The sequence below is a fragment of the Artemia franciscana genome, chromosome 18 (assembly GCF_032884065.1).
Source record: "Artemia franciscana chromosome 18, ASM3288406v1, whole genome shotgun sequence".
Taxonomy (NCBI): Eukaryota; Metazoa; Arthropoda; class Branchiopoda; order Anostraca; family Artemiidae; genus Artemia; species Artemia franciscana.
Window position 1 is genome coordinate 24,588,676 of NC_088880.1, and position 20,491 is coordinate 24,609,166.

A 20,491-nucleotide genomic window follows, 5' to 3' on the forward strand; every position below is an offset into this window, starting at 1 on the left:
GACCCCTGAAAAAAAAAAAAAAAAAAAAAAAAAACAAATAAACACGCACCCGTGATTCGTTTTCTGGCAAAAAATACGAAATTCCACATTTTTGTAGATAGGAGCTTGAAAATTTTGCAACATGGTTCTCTGATACGCCGAATGCGATGGTGTGATTTTCGTTAAGATTCTGTGACTTTTAGGGGGTGTTTCCCCTGTTTTCTAAAATAAGGCAAATTTTTTCAGGCTCGTAACTTTTGATGACAAAGACTAAATTTGATGAAACTTATATATTTAAAATCAGCATGAAAATCTGATTCTTTTGATGTATATTTTAGCATCAAAATTCCGTTTTTTAGAGTTTCGTTTACTATGGAGCCGGGTCGCTCCTTACTACAGTTCGTTACCACGAACTGTTTGAAAAAGAAAGCCATAACAAATTTGTTTTCGCTTTTATTTACTGACACTAAACTTCACGAAGTATGTACTTGAAGATGCCTTACAGAGCCCATGTAATTATCCACACTAAATGAGAGTTGTGATAAATATTACTTCACTGATTTATCTATGTGTGTTTCAATTTTCTTGTCACCTGCTTTATTTTACGTCTGCAGATTTCATAGGTTGCGGTTTTTCATGATTAATTTGTTCTTTATTTTCTCGTGAGTCTCCTTATTCTTGTCCTAAAAATATCTCATCTTGCATTTAAGTATAGGTGTGTACAAGAAAAGTGACCTAATTACTGTGTAGAAAAGCCAAACTCCACCAAATATTGTGAGAAAATGCACAAGAAACCGAACTTCTATCTCCGGAAAGCTAATTAACTAAACTCAATTCCTGTCTTCATTTTCCAATAATTGAATTTTGACATAAAAAGAAACTAACAAACGAAACTTCACGTATAACAAAAGGTTCTAGAATATCCTATCAACTATCAAGGGACAAAACCTCTATGTTTTGCCGATTCACTTGATCGCCAAAGATATCAATTCTTCGCCCTTAACCAGCAGATAATGCCAGAACTGCTGAGTTTGTGTCTTCCCAAGTGGCTGGTTACCTCTAAGGGATAAAAGCCAAACTTCACTTAAATTCAATCCAAATATTGAAACAAAATGGATTATATTTTAAGGAATTTGAAGTTGACCACTTCTTTACAATGGTCATTACCAAATACATTACCTGTTCCTTGAAATACACTTTTCAAGCTTGGAAAGTCGGGAAATTATATTAGCTCAAGAAACGCAATTTAGTGATATCAAACTAGAAAAAAGTTATGGTTTTGCCTCCAATAGTTGCTTAATCAGACAAGAGCCAATGTCTGCATTTAAGCATTACCGTCGGGGGAGAGAAAAAGTGCCGTTTGAGGTCAATATTTTCTTTTTTTGAAGGGTCTAGTAGACCTAACTTCAGGGCTTCCTCTTACCCCTCTCCTAGGATCCAAAGATTATGGAATATATTTCAAGGAGCCAACGTTTTCTTCCAAGTACGAATAAAATTAAAAATTTCGACAGCGTTGCCAGGAGAGAAGTTCTTGGCAATGTACTGAACACCGATGAGATTTGAAATGGCAGTATGTTAGTAAAGCATAAAACTCACCCAGGCGTAATAATAACTGCAAACAAATATTAGATAAATGTAGCCTTTCAAAAACTTTTTCTTCTACCCGAATTTGTTTGGAATCGTTGTTAGCGGTGGCCCTCAGCAAAGCTGCTGATGTATAAATAATAGATTTTGACAAATTCAGTCATTGCAGCATTATTTTATGCTAATTTGAGTCATTTTATCTATCTAACTATTTAAATAGTATTTATTACACTTGAATCATCCATATCATTTACCACTAGAATTCTCCTACGTCATCATCCACTGAATTACAATTTTTGGTATTCTTGTATAATCCAGAACATACTCGAGAAGTTAAGTTATGTAAATCATAATGAAACATACTAAAACATGATGAAAATATCATACTTTAGTTCATGTAATAATATAATTTAGGCTATATATTTGCACATTAGAAGGGATGGGGGTAAAGTAAGACCATTTAATGACTAAAAATAGGGTCAAACAAACATGTATTATAACATTAGTTAGCTATATCAAATAGTAACAAAGATATGAAATATCATTTTTGGGAATATGAAGTCAATCGGTAACTTAGTTGTAAGTCATCAGCCAGCAATGACGCATGTTCAAAGTTGACTGACCTAGCGGTAAACTTGGACTGTGAGAGAGGGGTGTAATTATTACAGTATTAATTTTAGCATTATTAATGGCTGCAAAATTGTTCTTTGTAATTTATGTGAATTTTTTTTATTAATTTCTTTATACCTTTTTTTTATTAACATTTGTAAAAATTGGGTTCGGAATAGATGATAGTAATACAGACCCAATAAATTATATATAAGCGATTTGGAGCAATAAGTATAAGAGTGTCCTTGGGAGGGGGTATATTTTCACATTTAATATGTATTGTTATTTGTATATTCTCCCCCTGAGTGCATACATACCTGATTTAAAACACATCGCCTTGAGACAATCGATTACACAACATAGTCTATTAAAAGATTAGGTACACTTTAAATTAGTAAGGTCATCAAAACAGAAATACTTTTTTGCCCGTTCAACCCATCTTAGCTGGCTGACAAGTATTTTCTTGTATTTTCTTTTGGTCGTTTTAGGTTATGAAGTTTTTCGTACAATAAATTTTTGTCTACGTACCCATATGAGCCAAATAAATGAATAAGCGAAGCTAATTAGTTAAATTTTATAAAGCTTTTCGTCTGAAAAAAAAAACTCGAACGTTACAAATTTATTGATCCCCAAAGATGACAACTAAAGGTTATTAAATTGTCAGGCAAGGCTGTATCCAAGTTGGAGGGAGTACGTATTTTGTGCACTACTCGTAGTTCACAAAAGATTTTTTCCCAAGGGGGAAACCCTTTCTTTTCCTTGGAAAACTGAAAATCACCAACACCATCTAAACTTCGGTGATGGACCACTTGTCTTATTTTGGATACATTAAATGTGAGAGAGAGTAAAGGAAGTGGCATAATATCAGGAATGAAATTGCCTGCTCAAAGTTGAAAAGCCTACTGAGACCTGCCAAAATTTTTCCAAGCTAATCCATGCCTACTTAGCGAAGATTTAATTTTCACATGAAATAGTACTACTCCTAGCAACTCACTCCAGCACCAAGCCACTTGAGGCCAACCCATGTACGATCACTCCTCTCCCATCCCAATTTATTCAAAGCTTCCCTCTTTACACCCTCCCAGGTATTCCCCATTTTCTTTAAATCTTTCCTTAAGACATCCTCCCATTCCAAACGGGTACGACCTGTTTTTCGTTTGGCGCTAGACGGTTGGCCGACAAGGACTTAAAACTTTCTGACTTGAAATGATTTTAAAAAAACAATACCGACTAGATATTACTTCAAGAGAAATTTCAGCTTTGATCCTGTGACACTTCTAATTAGTTCTGTCAATTATCCAGCAGGCTTTGATGTTTCAAGAGAACGTAATAGTACCTCCCTGAAGCTCTACCAGAAACCTGTTAATAGCTGGGTAGAGAATAATGTTTTCTCCAACTATGTGGTTGGCCCAATAAGCTGAGCCCTCATCATCAGTAACCAGTATCTACAGGATTTATCCTTATTGCTTGCAACAGTGATTTAAGGCAATCAAGTTAGTATGTAATATTGCAAATTAGTTATTTGACCTGAGGGCAAGAGTTAATATGTAGCTTGTCAAGCTAATCCTTTCCCCCCAAAGTTATCTGATCAAAATTTTGAATGGTCATTTTAATCAGCATAGTTGAAAGATCCAAAAACTATGCCTGGTATATATGCATTTTAGCGACCCTACTCAAGTTCTTGATCTGAGTAGAACTGATTTCTCTGACCATAAATGAAATTTAATAAGTTTGCCATATGTAGTGATAGAGAATAATGTCTGACCGTGGATGTAAAATGAAGACTTGGGATTTGCCAAGAACTGAAGAAGAGGGAATTAGACTTTTCCAGAATAAACGGGTGTTGCTCAAAACAAAACAGTGTGTCAATGGAAACAACATGACTTTATGCTTTCTCAACAAAAAGCATATAGTTCAACTAAGCCATGTTGGAAAAGTCGGTTTGGATGTCAGCACGTGTTTTGCTGACAGTAAAATTCTATTAATTTCCTTAATTTTCTTCTGTAGTTTCCATAATTGTGTTAATAAAGTATTATGTTTTCATCCTGTTTTGGTGTATTTCAGCTAACTTCACTTCTTGAATGGGGTCGCTATAATATAGAAGTACATATGTCTTTACGGACGAAATGAGCCCTCGATGTCCCTGGGTAGAGGGAATACGCCCAGAAATTTGCCCATTGTTTACGTATGGTATTTGTTATTTGGATTTGTTATTTTTTTATGGCCCTTGGTATTAACCAAGTGACATAAAGCAATCACAAATTCTGTCGGTCTGTCTGTCTGTCGGTCCCGGTTTTGCTACTTTAGGCACTTCCAGGTAAGCTAGGACGACGAAATTTGGCAGGCGTATCAGGGACCGGACCACATTAAATTAGAAATAGTTGTTTTCCCGATTTGACCATCTGGGGGCGGGGCATTAATTCGGAAAAATTGAAGTATTTTTAACTTTCGAACGGTTGATCAGATCTTGATGAAATTTGATGTTTGGAAGGATATCGTGTCTTAAAGCTGTTATTTTAAATCCCTACCGGATCTGGTGACATTGGCGGGTGGGGGGTGGGAGGGGGAGACCTAAAATCTTGGAAAATGCTTAGATTGGAGGGATCAGGATGAAACTTGGTGGGAAAAATAAGCAGAAGTCTTAAATATGTGATTTACACAATTGGAATGGATCCGCTCTATTGGGGGGGGGGGGGTAATTCTGAGAAATTAGAAAAAATGACGTATTTTTAACTTACGAAGGAGTGATCGGATCTTCATGAAACTTCATATTTAGAAGAACCTCGTAATTCAGATTTCTTATTTTGAATCTCAACCGGATCCAGCGTCATTGAAGGGGCAGTTGGAGGGGGGGGAATCTTAGAAAATACTTAAAGCGGAGTGATCAGGATGAAACTGGATGGGAAGAATTAAACCCGTCTAAGATACGTGACTGACATAACCGGACCGGATCTGCTCTTTCTGGTGGAGTTGGGGGGGGGGGGGTAATTTTGAAAATTGATGTATTTGTAACTTACGAAAGCGTGACCAGATCTTAATGAGACTAGATCCTGTTACATTGGGGGGAGTTGGAGGCAGAAACCGGAATTCTTGGAAAACGTGAAAACTGGGGTATTTTTGTCTTACGAATAGATGATCGGATCTTAATGAAATTTGATATATAGAAGGAATTCATGTCTCAGAGCTCTTATTTCAAATCCTGACCAGATCTTTTGACATTGGGGGGAGTCGGAGGGGTAAATCTTGGAAAACACTTGGAGTGGAGGAATCGGGATGAAGCTTGGTGGATAGAATAAGCAAATGTCCTTGATAAGTGATTGACGTAACCGTACTGGATTTGCTCTCTTTGGGGGAAGGGGTTAAGTGATCTGACGAGTTTGATGCTTCTGGACGTACTAGGACGATGAAAATTGGTAGGCGTGTCAGGGAGCTGCACAAATTGACTTGATAAAGTCGTTTTCCCAGATTCGACCATCTGGGGGGCTAAAGGGAGAGGAAAAAATTAGGTATTTATAACTTACGAGTGGGTAATCGGATCTCAATGAATTTTTATATTTAGAAGGACATCGTGACTCAGAGTCCTTATTTTAAATCCTGACCGGCATTAAGCCTCTGATTTTTCTTTTAAATCAATCTATTGATTCTTAGAATTTTGTTAGAGCTCATACCATATGAGCTCTTGGCTCTTAGCTCTTCTTGCCTCGTAACAAGTGCCATATGAGCTCTTGGGTCTTGTTTTTCTAAATAAAGCAGGTAGATTTTCACATGCAACAAAAAGAAGTGTCATGTGCAAATATTATGATATTAGCTTAAAATAAATGATATTTTACAAGGTCAATATAAATGAAAGATGTAAAACGGTAAAAAATGGCGCTCTGATGTTGCATTTGCATTTTGTACAACTTGGGCTCTATTAATAAAATACGAACGAAGGCATTTTAAAGCCACATTACGTACACCAATTAATTCAAGAATTTTGAGTAATTTTATCATGATCAACAGTGTCTAATGCCTTTTTAATGTCTAAAAGTAAAGCTTTTAGACATAGTGTTTTCATTTAATCACAAACAGCTGTTTTAGCAGCTGATTTAATCAGCAAACAGCTGATTTATTATTTGATCACAAATCACAAACTGGGCTGTTTGTGATCATTTAATCACAAACAGCATTCTGAAAATGACAGAGCTGTAACCGCTGTGTCTCTAGTATTGACCGTCGAATAGGGAGGCTCAGATATACAATATCATCCACAAGCTCAACAGTAGAATCACCAAGTGTGACGCTCCGACCAGCATCTGATTTCGAGTTAAAAAGCAGCCCTTCAGATTTTTCAGCATTAAACTTGAGTCCATTATGGGCATACTCTTGTTGCAACTCATTAGAATAAGCTTCTAGCCCATGCAGAGGCCGGTAAAAGACTAAGTCAGTCTGCCCATGACAGAAGGCGCTTTAGATAATCTCACTTGCAGCTCGGGGAGAAGCGAGCCATTTGAAGAAATTACGGAGCCCTGGTAGGTGAAGTCTTGAACAACCTCGATGTCAGTGGTGCTGTCCAGGCTAACTGGAGAGTTAACAGTATGAGAAGACGGGTCTATGGCCATAATTTTAGTTTTGTTCCAGTTTATATGCAGTCCTACTTTGGCAGCCTCTTCTTGTATAATTCGGAGCGCTTCCAGCAGTTGCTCCATGAAGTCCGCCAGAATGGCCAAGTCATCGGAAAAATCAACATCTGTGATGGCACATTTGATATTAAATTTATCAAATGTAATAAATATGCAAAATGTTGATGATTGTAATGATTATGTGACTGTAGAAATATTCTGCAACAGAATCCGCTGTTATGCTTAAAGTTCATGCCTGACATTTTCACACGCTAGACATAAATACCAAAAACCATTTGTTAAGCAGTTCTCAAAGGGAAAGTCAGCAGGATAATGTAGATCAGGAGGATTGAATTGTGATTGAACATATATTGTCTTTCTAGTCCTAATACAGTTCAGCAAACGATTTTAGCAATAATTTCAGAGGTTAGAAGTGTTGGATTTGACCTTAAGTCTTAACGTTGACTCTGCATCAGATGTTGAGTCTACATCATTGAGTCTACATCAGACGTTGAGTCTATATCCTTCAGTCTATGTAGCGTTGAGTCAACATATTTCGTGAGTAAAACTCGGTACAATGAATTGAAGGGTGCAGTTGGAATTTTTATATATCCTGCCGTTACAAAGATAAAAAAAGAGACAAGTACGAGTTTTGACAGTATAGGAACTCATTGAGTTATGATGGCATTTGTCTTCTTTTTTGTCAAAGAAAAAGGAGACATGCGCCAACAATAGATTGCTTTTGAATTTGCTAATACAATACCATATACAGGGTGGTGGTGGTAGGGGTTCGATCTCCCCACTAAAATGTTTGTCCGAATCGTAAAAACCGTAATAACTGTACTAAGCAGATGATAAGTTATAAGAATATCCGGTCTTTATTTAGATAGAGAAAATAAAATGTTTCAATTTATTTTCTTGTTTTTGGACTCGGGATGCAATTTCTTGGTTGAGGAGTAGAGACTTCACAAGGAGCAGAAGAGCTGGAATGAGCAGTAAATTCGTTTAGCAAAGGATGAGCAAAAAAATATAACTAGTTCAAAAATGTTAAGGGCTCTATTTCTCTTAAAATGTGAAAAAGAAGGAGAAAAAAGACTTAAACAAGAATTTTACGGAGAATGAAACGAATTTAAGGTTGAAAGCCCTTTATTTTTATTTTAACTTTAAAATCACATAAAGCCTGGTCTGCTGCAACGCCTTTCTCTGTGAAAATTAAGGCTATCACACAAAAAGACGGCAACAGTGTACAGGCTTACACAGTTAGTTTTTTACTGCGAAATTTACTGCTCAGCTACTGCTTAGCCTAGAAAAGAAAAAGGACGTTAATAGATTAGAGATAAAAGACATGTAAAGAAGTGATAAAATAAATAAATAAACAAAGAACAGATCATCAAACAGTTCGTGGTAACGAACTGTAGAGAGGAGCGACCCGGCTCAATAGTAACCAAAACTCTAAAAAATGGAATTTTGATACCAATAGCTACATCAAAAGAATTACATTTTAATGTTGATAAATATACGAGTTTCATCATGTTTAGTCTTACCCATCAAAAGTTAAGAGCCTGAAAAAATTTGCCTTATTTTAGAAAATAGGGGACAACAACCCCTAAAAGTCATAGAATCTTAACGAAAATCACACAATCGAATTCAGCGTATCAGAGAACCCTTTTGTAGAAGTTTCAAGCTACTATCTACAAAAATGTGGAATTTTGTATTTTTTGCCAGAAGGTTTAATCTACTCCTAATATTACCTAACAAATACTCTATGTGTCTCAACCATGTCATTTTACTACGAAAAATTAGCCATGGGTAGCAGAAAGAGTCATCCAGCCTAATAGCCTGATTTACAACATTTATTTGTGGTACTTCAGTATTATTATTTTTTTGAGACTAGCATACAAACTGTTTTCTCCTGTAATAATGTCATATTATTCTCGCTGAACCATTGTAGAACATTATTTAATGCTTTTTACATTAAAAGAGCTGGGATTAGACAAAATAGAATATCTAGTGGGGAGAAAAATTTTTCGTGAGGTCATTTTTAATTAAATTTATGTTTAGAGCATTTAATGAATACTCTCCTAAATCCCTATTTAAGGAAATATTATTATTATTCCTAAGTCTGATTTCAATTGCTTCTCGAACTACTTTCTTTATGCCTTGATCATTGCTCATAATGGCGAATTCTTCAAAAAGTATTTTGTGGCTAGGATTTTCAAAAACCTGACTGCTTATAGCAGAATCAAAAGAAACAGAAGTAATATTAGGGTTCAGAGCTTTGGTGATATCATCTTTATGCTGTTGTAGGCGTTTCTCGAAATTCTGGCTGGTTCTCCCTACATAAAATTTGCCACAGTCACATGGTATTTTATAGACACCTCTTTGGCGAGTAACTGGAGTTTTATCTTTACCAGAATTTAGGAGATTTATGATTTTCAAATTATTGGTAAATACAACATACGGATTATTTTGTGTGCATATTTTTTTAAGATTTCTAGTGATTTTTGGAATATATGGGAGGTAAATTATGTTTTGGGGCTTATCGGGATTCTCACATGGTAAATTATAGTTGATTTTATGGAAGTGTCTTTTCAGTTTACGTTTAGTTGTATTATTAATAAATAAAAGGGGATACCCATTTCCAAAAAGTATGTCCCTGATAATGTCTAGTTCAACTGTTTCCCAATTCCCACTTCTGCGTCAATCCCGACACGATTTTTTTCTGGCGGAACAGACATACGACAGAATCGGATGGAGGTTCCCAAATAAACGCAGACTTTTGCGTCGCTGTGACAAACTCTAGAAGAATTCAAATCAGGTTCTCAAACTGAAGCAATGAGAGTGTTAAGCCAAATTCAGAAAAAGGCTATTGTACTTTATCTGCTGAGTAAGCGAAGAAAGCAGGCAAGTTGTTTCTTTTAGATTTACGTAGGATATATGAGCTAAAATTGTGTCACCAGTTTTTTAAAATTCATAATAAAAATCTGCGTTGTTCTTTGAAGTTTAGTCCAAAATTTTTTACAGCTATCTATTTTCTTTCTTTTTATGGCCTTAAATTGAAAAACAGTTAAAAAGGAACGCCTTATCAGGTTTATTTGTTAGCACAGAATATTTAAATAGGATGTTTAACACTTGGGGCTATAATATCCTTGCCACCTAGCGTTTCCACTTTGACGAATTTTTCCGTCAAAAACGAATTTTTTGGGTCTTCGACGGATGAGAATTAGATCTGCAGGATTTTCAGATTTTTGACGGATTTTCTAAGATTTTACGTAAGAATTGAACTTTTTTGTTTTTGTTCTCAAATCACACTGGTCTTTTTAAGTATTAATCTTTACTGTTGTTTCTTTGTTGTTTTCCGTTCCGACTATTTTTCAACCATAGTTGATTCCCGGACTAATTAGCTCACCTACTCCAGTCCAGAAACCGGTTTGGGGTTAACACGATCAAGTCGTATCTACTCTTTAAGCAACCGTGAGCTATGCAGTGAGTCATCAGGTCAAGTTGATTCCTGCGATTTATTTATACAGGGAGTTGGCTTCTGAGAATCGAGTTGGAATTTGAAAGCTATGTTCTGGAGTTATTCAATGATTTTAACAAAATCTTCTAGAGCGAGAAGCTCTTTTGGATTGTTTTGAATTTATTAAAAAAAATTTTAGTTTTGACAAGATTTTTGAAAAAACCATGGGACTGGGGGGAGTAAACAGAGGGATGGGAGGGACAGTTGCCCTACCTTGTCCCATAGAAAATTACAACCTTGTAGTTATTCCATTCAAAAAAAAACTGAATTTGGCCTCGCAGGGCCAGTTGTGACCACCTTATCAATGTATAGACTTTAGCCAAAAATCGTCCGCACTGGGACACTCATCCTTTAAATGTCTCATCCAGATAAATGTCCTTTTTCTCTTTATTATGAATATTCTTCTGGTGCTCTTTCAGTGAATCGATTTTTCAAGCTTAAATTTGACAAAATTATATTGGCCTATTGCATTAGTGTTTCTCTATGAGTGACTTAATCGTTAATCCAGCTGACTTAATCCTTTGTTGTTTCTTTTACTTTCTTTCTATAGTCAATTGGAGTTACAAACGCTGTTTGCCAAAGCTTTGAAACGCTTATTAATCAGCACTGGTCCTTGAAAAGAGGTGACTTTACCTCATTTTCATAGTGGTATTTCGAGTTCAGTTCATATTAAGCATTTAGTGACATTCTGTTTAAGTTTTGACCTGTGCTGCAGTCTAATGAATAATTTTTTCGCGTAACTATGGGGAATTCACTATCTTACATCGGCAAATATTTGGGGACAGTACCCGTATCATACTTATTTGCTACAATATGAACACAGCCCTAGAATATCAATTAGATTCAGAGGTTATGCAAGATTAATTGGTATTTAATAGTCAGTTACAGTTAGTATAATGTATCTGCAATTTTAAAAATAAACACAAAAAATGCTGAACAAAATGGGTGGTCAAAAGAGCTTTGCATAACCAAGCTGTAACCATATTTAAATAATAAAGCCCAATCTGGCTGTTAAAGTAAATTTATCAATACTTGTAAATTGGTTGGAAGTTTCCCGCTTTTTTATGTCACTTGGTATTAACCAAGTGACATGTAGCGATCGCAAATTCTGTTGGTCTGTCTGTCCAACAGAATTTGCTGTCGGACAAACAGACCAACAGTCCCGGTTTCGCTACTTCAGGAACTTCCAGGCCAGCTAGGACGATGAAACTTGGCAGGTATATCAGGGACCGGACCAGATTAAATTAGAAATAGTTGTTTTCCCGATTTGACCATATAGCAGGGGGGAGTGGGGGCCGGTTAATTCGGAAAAAATAGAAAAATGAAGTATTTTTAACTTACGAACGGGATATGAAATCGTGATGAAATTTGGAGTTTAGAAGGGTATCGTGTCTCAGAGCTTTTATTTTGAATCCCGACTCTGGGTGGAGTTGGAGGGGGAACCTAAAATCTTGGAAAACGCTTAGAGTGGAGGGATCGGGATGAAACTTGGAGGAAAAAACAACCAGAAGTCCTAGATACGTTATTGACATAACTGGAATGGATATGTTCCCTTTTGGGGAGTTGGGGGGGGGGGGGTATTCTGAAAAATTAGAAAAAAATAGGTATTTTTAACCTACGAAGGAGTGATCGGATCTTAAATGAAATTTGAATTTTGGAAGAATATCGTGTCTCAGAGCTCTTATTTTAAGTCCCGACCGGATCCGATGACATTGGGGGAATTGAGGGGTGGGGAAGTAAAATCTTGGAAAATGCTCAGAGTGGAGGGATCGGGATGAAACTTGGTGGGGAAAATAAGCACAAGTCGTAGATACGTGATTGACATAACCGGAACGGATCCGCTCTCTTTGGGGGAGTTGGAGGGGGGGGGGGGGTTAATTCTGAACAAATTGGAAAAATGAGGTATTTTTAACTTACGAAGGAGTGATCGGATCTTAATGAAATTTGGAGTTTGGAAGGATATCGTGTCTCAGAGCTCTTATTTTAAATCCCGACTTGATCCGGTGACATTGGGGGGAACCTAAAATCTTGAAAAACGCTTAGAGTGGAGGGATCGGGATGAAACTTGGTGGGAAAAATAAGAACACGTCCTAGATACGTGATTGACATAACCAGGACGGATGTGCTCTCTTTGGGGGAGTATGGGGGGAGGGTTAATTCTGAAAAATTAGAAAAATGAGATATTTTTATATTACGAAGGAGTGACTAGATCTTAATAAAATTTAATGTTCGGAAGGACATCATATCTCAGAGCTCTTCTTTTAAATCCCGACTTGATCCGTTGACATTGGGGGGAACCTAAAATCTTGGAAAATGCTTAGAGTGGAGGGATCGGGATGAAACTTGGTGGGAAAAACCCGAAGGAGTTACGAAGGAGTGACTAGATCTTAATAAAATTTAATGTTCGGAAGGATATCATATCTCAGAGCTCTTATATTAAATCTCGACCTTATCCAGTGAAGGTGAAGTTTGGGGGGGCGGAACCTACAATTTTTCGCCGCTGTTTCTCCATTATCCAGTGTGTCGTGAATAAATTGAGAAATGACCAAGATGGTGTGTTCGGTAGAGTGATCTTTACGAAAGTCGAATTGCGAAGAAGTGAAGAATCCGGTGCTCATCAAGAACTTTACAAGTCTGTTGTAAATGCATCTTCCCAGTAATTTTGAAAATACTAAAGAATAGATATCGTGAAGAGAGATGATTCGTGGAGTTTTGAGGCTCTGAGGAAATGTCCCCTCCTTGAAACTGAGATTAATGATATGCGTTAGGACTTCAGCTATTGTAGGGATTATTTGTTTAAGTAGGGTAGTCGTGCACCCATCTTCGCTGTTTTAATTATCCAATAGACTCTTCTTTAAAGTGGATCTCTTAGATATTGTCAGGAAAAATGAAAAGATCTCGCAGTGGAAATTTTGTAGAAGTTTTAATTCCTTTATCGTGCCAAAACGACCTTCAGTTCATTAAACATGAATAAAGATGATAACTTATATTCTGAATTTACTACGTGATTATCATATACTAATAATTTTCACCAATGAATGTGATTTTTTTTTTTTTTTACTGTTGGTTGTAGATTTGATCTATTCGTTCTTACTTTTAGGTACTTGATTCGGGCGTGGAAAAACATGTCATTCTTGATGAAAATAATGAACTGTGGAAAGAACACCGACATCTGGACTTAGCAGTAGTTTCGAAGTAAGTCTGGATTGAAATATTAACTATTTGACTAAGTAGTAATTAACTAAAAAGTGAATAACTATAAAATAACTAGCTTAAATAACTGAACTAATTATATTAGTTATTTTAGATAGTTATAGAAATAACTCTCTAAAAAGTAAAATAAAGGCTCCAATAACATCAATAAGATGTTTGACATTCTGTCTTTGAACAGTTTCCTTTCTATTACTTTGATCCTTCGGATAACCCGAAGGAGTTTTTCTAACGTATTAATCCAGGCCGTATCAAGGGGTAGGTTAAGGTGTTTGACCCACCCCCTCATTCCAAATGGTTTTTCAGGCTCGTAAAAACGCAGCAAAAACGAATATAAAAACAGACCGCCTAAGATTTTTACGGTCTGTCGCAAAAACTCGACATATTTTGAAGTGACGGGCCTGTTTTTATGTTTTCCTCGATATAGACTTATATTCATATTCCCTTACTTGTTCTATTGGCTTGGTTACAGTGACACATGTAGTACTCCAGTTAAAATCCCTAACAAGCAACCGTCACATAGGACAGGACCATAACAAGCAAACATTAAAAGGCATGGTAGGGGACTGGTTGCCCTCCAATCCCTTTTAGTCCTGAATAGAAGAAATAGAAATTTCAACTTACTATCAGATGGAGACCCTCTTAAGTTTTTAACGACCGCGGTTTCCGTACGATCTCGTGTGGAAAAAACATAAATGAGGCCTTTGGCTCTTTGTAAAGCAATGCTACTCTTTTCTAATACAGCTTCAGTTTCAAGATGAAAGGGTTTAGGTTAAAAGCTCTAATTAGCTTGACTTGGAAAGTAAACCCAGTTTTTCAAGAATATTCATCATTGATACTTCTAGCTTTCACACTTTTTGTGTGTGATTATTCCGCTTATATTAGGTATTTTGCGAAATGTTTGAACTAAAGTAAGAGACGGATCCACATGATCTGTCTCTTTGATTACCCTGAGCAATGAAAAACGCCAATAACTTTGTTTTCTATGTGCTAACGCTACAACTTAGCTGAAACTTTTTATTTTCATCAAATTCACCTGACAAGCCCTAACCAGCTGTATTGTCCAGTATTTTTCAGCTATTGCTAAAATACTCTTAAAACGTACGACTTGTTTTCACGGCAGCAGCTTCGCTATTGCTTCTTTGTCTTAAGCTTCTTCGGATAGTTTGAAAAGAATCTTAATTTTTGCTACTTTTGCTTACTTTTAATTACTGACTGTAACTTTAGAAAAACTGAAGTAATGTTTTATATTGACACTTTCCTCTGCACAATCGGTGTATAAAGTCAGTGTCAGCGCGGGAGTGTTTGTTTTATAATGTGAGTTGTTTCTTATTTATTTATTGTTTATATTTTTTTGTGTTGGTTTAGTTGTCGTGGCATTTTTATAATGTCTTGAAAAAAAGTCTTAAATTGTTGATGTGTAGTTTTCTCCTCTTTTTTTTTCCCGCTGAGAAAGGCTCCCGGACGTGGGGCTGAAATATTTGGAGTATCTTTATTTTTGTTAGCTAAAGTGTAGATTATATTTTATTTTGTTCACTGCTTTATAAAAATTAAACCCGTTTTTTCTTCAATTATTTTTTCGTAAATGGAAAAGCAGTGTGGTCAAAGAATTTATTGACCAGAATCTTGATCTTAACCCGATGACCCATTCACATTGCTCCTTTATTTATTTAATCAATAATCTCTCTCTCTCTCTCTCTCTCTCTCTCTCTCTCTCTCTCTCTCTCTCTCTCTCTCTCTCCTCTCTCTCTCTCTCTCTCTCTCTCTCTCTCTCTCTCTCTCTCTCTCTCTCTTCAGGTGTTAATCCTTCTGTACTAAGTTTATTGTCTTCTTGGTATTCAAAGTCTAAAATTCAAGTTACCTGGAATGGCCAAATATCTGACCCGGTAAAAATTAATAAGGGAGTTCGGCAAATTGCCGTATTGTCTCCTAGTATATTTAAATGCGTGCTTGCATCGTGCCTGCGTCCCCTTAGAAGTTTTGTTTTTTACGGTAATACTGGTTTGTCTTCTATTGCATATGCAGATGACGTTCTTCTTGTTGCCCGGACTCGCCGTGGATTGCTTTCTAATTTTACTATATCAACCAATGAACTATCTAAGATTGGACTGTCAGTTAATGCGTCTAAATGCGAGTTTATTTGTTTTAATAGCCCTTATGCGGTCGCTCCATTCGTTACTGGGACTGCAGTTCTACCATGTTCTTCTTTAGTTAGTTGGCTTGGTCTCTGTTTCGGCCCAACACTTTCCGCTACCTGTTCATCCCTAGTGAATCAAGCCGTGAAAAACCTACGCGTCGCTTACGGAAAAATATCCCCAAACAAAAGCCGTTACAACCGCAACGGTTTGTGCATGATTTATAACGCTTATTGCGCCCCTGTGCTTTTGTTTTTATCAGGCATGGCTCATCTGTTTCGTAAAAAAGATCGACATACTCTACGTACGGCTTATTTCAGATATTGCAAATTCCTCCTCCGGCTTCCTAGATGGCACCGAAACAAAAAAAATAATTGCTCGATTTGGTTTAGTAGATGTGCCTTCTCGGATTCGGTCTTCCAGTGATGATTTATGTAAAAAGACTGTCAACTTTATTCACGTTTATGACCCTCTGCAGCCTTTTTTCCATATAGATACTGGTTGATTAGTCCATATTGTCTTTTGTTAGTTTGAATTTTGTTTTTCTTCGCTGTTTATCGTATTTGTTTTTGTTTATTTATTTATATTTATTTATAATACTCCGTACTTTGTGTTTTTTATACTTTACGGGTAATAAAGTTCATTCATTCATTCATTCATTCATTCTCTCTCTCTCTCTCTCTCTCTCTCTCTCTTTTTCACTCTCTCTCTCTCTCTCTCTCTCTCTCTCTCTCTCTCTCTCTCTCTCTCTCTCTCTCTCTCTCTCTCTTCCTCTCTCTCTCTTTCTTTCTCTTTCTCTCGCTTTCTCTTTCTCTCGCTTTCTCTTTCTCTCGCTTTCTCTCTTTCTTTCTTTCTTTCTTTCTCTCTCTCTCTCTCTCTCTCTCTCTCTCTCTTCTCTTCTCTTCTCTTCTCTTCTCTTTTCTACCTCAATTAAAAAAACAAGTACGGAAGAAAAATAATAAGAAAAAGTCCGTATAAAAATTTTCTAATTCCCCAGCAAATCGTCAAAAGGACCTAGCTTCACTTGCTCGACTAAGATGAATCGGATTCAGCTAAAAAAAAAAAATTATTTCTAGATTTCTGATTACCTTTACTATGCTGGATCAAACTGCAAATTTTAGTTATAATCTTCAGTAGACCTCCAAATATAATATATAAGTAGGAGTTGGAGCCAATTTTCCCAAATCAAGTTAAATTGGCTCTAAAAACTAAATAATAAGCCATTTGGCTCCACAAAGGTACTATGTAGTACTATAAAGATACTTTATAGTAATATATAGGTATATAGATATATAGGTAATATATAGGTAAATGTATTTTAAAGAAAACTGACCCTTTTCTGTTGATGTTTCGATCATGCAAAAAAAAATGCTAAATTTCAGCTGGGGTACATGGGTTTGGGGGGAGTAAACAGAGGGATGGGAGGGACAGCTGCCCTACCCTGTCCCATAGAAAATTACAACCTTGTTGTTCAACCATTCAAAAAAAAAAAAAACAGAATTTGGCCTAGCAGGGCTAGTTGTGACCACCTTATCAATGTATAGACTTTAGCCAAAAATCGTCCGCACTGGGACACTCATCCTTTTTATTACCAGATAAATGTCTTTTTTCTCTTTATTATGAATACTCTTCAGGTGCTCTTTCAGTGAATCGATTTTTCAAGCTTAAATTTGACAAAAATTATATTGGCTTATTGCATTAGTGTTTCTCTATGAGTGACCATACCAGCTGACTTGATCCTTTTTTACTTATTTTACTTTCTTTCCATTGTCAATTGGAGCTACAAACGCTGATGGACAAAGGTTTGTTCTTATTAATCAGCACTGGTCCTTGAAAAGAGGTGACTTTACCTTATCTTCATTGTGCTATTTGAGTGAGTTCATTTCATATTAAGCATCTAGTGACATTGTGTGTAAGTTTTGACCTGTGTTGCAGTCTAAGGAATAATTTTTGTGTGTGTAACTATGGGGAATTCACTAACTCTAAAAATTACATCGGTAAAAATTTGGGGACAGTACCCGTATCATACTTATTTGCTACAATATTACCACAGGCCTAGAATGCCAATTAGATTCAGAGGTTATGCAAGATTAATTGCTGTTTAATAGGCAGTTTTAAAGTTAGTATAATGTATCTGCAATTTTCAAAATAAACATAAAAAAGCTAAATAAAATGGGTGGTCAAAAGAGCTTTGGATAACCAAGCTGTAACCCTATTTAAATAATAAAGCCCAACCTGGCTTTGCGGTCACACCTAGAAGGTTCCAGAGATTTCCAAATGTCAAAGAGGCTGTTTTAATAGTCTATATTCATTCTTTCAGCGTATTCTCCCCTCCCCCCCTGAAACTTTCTCCCCTGGAAAATTCCACCCCGTGGAAATTCCTCCTCTCCCAGGCCGATCCCCACCCATGCTCCTCCTGAATAATTCCAAATGCTTATTAGTAGGTAAATTGAAAACTATTTATTTCTGTTAAAGTAAATTTACCAATACTTGTAAATTGGTTGGAAGTTTCCCTCTTTTTTTATTTATCTGCTTGAGAATTCAAATATTCGATTGTAAGTAAAAATTTGAACAAGATATGATTGCTTAGCCGCCATTTTCTATGAAGAGTAGTTTTGTTGTATAAGTTCTTAATATTCAATTAATATTTTAATATAATTAATAATAAATCAAAATTATACTAAATTAAACTATTTAAATTATACTAATTAAACTGCAGAAGTTAAACTAAGCTAAGTTAAACAAGCTTGAAACGCAAGTAATTAAGCAAAGCAGTTCAAAACCATAAGGGTAGAAGTAGGTTCACTAAGGTCAGTTTTGGCCCAAGATTTGTTACCTTTAAATGCTTCTTCTTCATCTGCCTCCTTGGTAATCGGGTTAATTTTAGGTATTCGTTATTCTTTTATTCTTATCATTTACTCTTTTTATTTGTCTATTCTTTATTAGACGTTAGTTATTCTTTTTTGAACTCTTCGCTTCAAGATTTTCAATTTTTTTTTTTCTGTTCTCTTTCAGGTCTATTAACTTTTATTCTGTGATTTGAGTTATAGATGGTGCTTAAACACAATCACAGGACAACAGTATAGACTACTCTGGATTCAAACTCAAATGCAATGCCCCTACAGATGCTGTATTCACAATGCTCCAGTATATTCAGAATGCTCCATTACTAAAGGAAGATACCATTTTTGTATCCAATCATGAATAAAATTAAATCAGTTGCATTTTGGGAGTCTTTTCTTCTAAACTGGAGCCGTGTAATTGAAAAACTACAAATAAAGCCTTACCATCACATAGGGTGTGCCAATGCTACCGAAAGCATCGCCCAATTTTTCCACACGGAATGTCTACGGGTACCATCTTACATCTCAGAATTTAAGATACACCAATGTATTAACTGAGTTTGAACTTCTTTTATGATTATCTCCCTTAAAGTTTTCGCTTTCCTTAAATTTTCTGTCTCAGCCTATCTTCATCTTATTAGGTTTTGGGCAGCGTTTCATGATTTTATTTTGGGGGGCCTCTACAATGAGACAATTGAAGTCCCTGCAGTGTATGTATTTTAAAAAAGTAGTTGGCTTGAAAGCAGTTTGGCTCTTAAAGTTGACGTGGGTTTGCCAAAGTTGTACTATTGTTGGGTAAGTCCATACTTAGTTTAGCACAGATTTGGAAGGTAATCCTTTGTTTGTTTTGTGCTTTAATTGCTTGAATGGGAAGTTTAGTTTCGACTCTGTCAATAATGAAAAATAAGAAGCTCAATACATAAGTTTGTCATGCGTGCAGTCGTATCTATTTAGTTGCAGAGGGGTTGACAACTGTACATGAATAGCTTCAGTGTGGATGAGGCTCTAAGGGTTCAAAAGCTTTGAGGGTTGCCACCTCCTTTGCTGAGGAAAGTGTAAGATCATTGGGTCTTACGAAGTAACACACAGAAATTGTATAATTTTTATTACTAGCGGTATTTACAGATGGTGTTATTTATTTATTGATAAGTGTATCATCTACACACGCGGTTTTTTCACTGTGGATAATCAATTTGATAGTTTTGTAAAATAAAAACTGATTATTAAAAAACTTAAAGAATTTAAGCGCTATGTAATCAAGCTACTATAGGTACCCGGATATTTTTACAGATAAAGATAAATATAAAAAAATTAAATAAAATTTGAGAGAGTATTATCATCACTTGACCGTTTTTATGGCACTTGGTAAATACCAACTACCATATAACGATCGCAAATTCTCTTGGTCTGTCTGTCGGTCCAGGTTTTGCTAGTTTAAGCACTTCCAGATAAGATAGGACGATGAAATTTGGCAGGCGTATCAGGGACCAGACCAAATTAAATTAGAAGTAGTCGTTTCCTCGAATCAACCATCTGGAGGGGGGAGTGGAGGAATGGTTAATTCGGAAAAATTAGAAAAAGGAGATAGTTTAACTTACGAACGGGTGATCGGATCTTAATGAAATTTGATATTTAGAAGGATATTGTTTCTCAGAGCTCTAATTTTAAATTCCGACCGGATCTGTTGACAGTGGGGGGAGTTGGAGGGGGGAACCTAAAATCTTGGAAAACTCTTAGAGTGGAGGGATCAGGATAAAACTTGTTAGGAAGAATAAGCACATGTCCTATATACGTAATTGACATTTCTGGACTGAATCCACTCTCTTTCGGGGAGTTGGAGGGGGTGTTAATTCGGAAAAATTAAAAAATTGAGGTAATTTTAACTGAAGAACTGGTGACTGTTCGTGAGGTATTTTTAAATTTGATGTTTAGAAGGAACTCATGTCTCAGAGCTCTTATTTTAAATATCGACCAGATCAGAGGACATTTGGGCGGGAGGAGCTGGAGGGG

The 20,491-nt window shown here is 36.1% G+C and overlaps 1 long non-coding RNA gene across 1 annotated transcript; it reads left to right on the plus strand.

Annotated features, from left to right (window-relative positions):
• Positions 1-9,136: 9,136 nt before the first annotated feature.
• LOC136038449 (uncharacterized) lies at positions 9,137-18,862 on the plus strand. The gene is made up of 3 exons (XR_010620206.1): positions 9,137-9,677; positions 13,394-13,488; positions 18,654-18,862. It is a non-coding gene; the product is annotated as an uncharacterized LOC136038449 (long non-coding RNA).
• The last annotated feature ends 1,629 nt before the right edge of the window (positions 18,863-20,491 follow it).